Here is a 703-nt window from a genome sequence, read left to right as displayed (position 1 = left end):
CCGGCGGCGCTCGGGCCGCCCAGGCCCGACCAGTCGAGCGGGCGACGCGCCGGCGCCTAGCCAGCAGAGCGCCGAGTCATCGAGGAGGCGCCCCCTGGCGGCGGCCGCCGCTCCTGCAGGGCTTCGAGCCCCCGCAGGGTTCGCGAGTGCAGAGGCCTGTGCTATAGGCAGGGAAACTGAGTCCCGGGGCAGGGCAGGACCACAGGTGGCTCTAACTCAGACAGTATGAAAAACCAGGATTCGGTCGGGTGAGGTGGCTCACCCTGCAATCCCAGCACTTTGGGAGGCCGAGGCGAGAGGATTGCCTGAGCCTGGGAGTTCGAGGCCACCCTGGGCAACTTGGTGAAACCTCGTCTCTACAATAAATCACAAAAACTAGCCGGGCGTGGTGGCGTGCGTGTGCAGTTCCAGCTACTTGGAAGAGTGAGGCAGAAGGATCTCCTAAGCCCAGCAAGTCGAGGCTGCGGTGACCGTCAGCGTGCCACTGCACTCCAGCCTGGGCGACAAAGAATGAGACTCCAACTCAAAAAGAAAAAAGAGTCGGACTCGGTGGCTCAGCCTGTAATCCCGCGCCTTGGGAGGCTGAGGTGAGTGGATTGCCTGAGCCCGCGGGTTCGAGACCCGCCTGGGCAACTTGGCGAGACCTCATCTCTACAATAAATCAAAAAATCAGCCGGGCGTGGTAGCGCATGCCTGTAATTCC

The sequence above is a fragment of the Carlito syrichta genome, unplaced genomic scaffold, assembly GCF_000164805.1.
Source record: "Carlito syrichta isolate Samal-C Ts95f unplaced genomic scaffold, Tarsius_syrichta-2.0.1 Scaffold315850, whole genome shotgun sequence".
Lineage (NCBI taxonomy): Eukaryota > Metazoa > Chordata > Mammalia > Primates > Tarsiidae > Carlito > Carlito syrichta.
The sequence above is the reverse complement of the archived record's forward strand: the minus strand, read 5'-3'. Positions refer to the sequence as shown.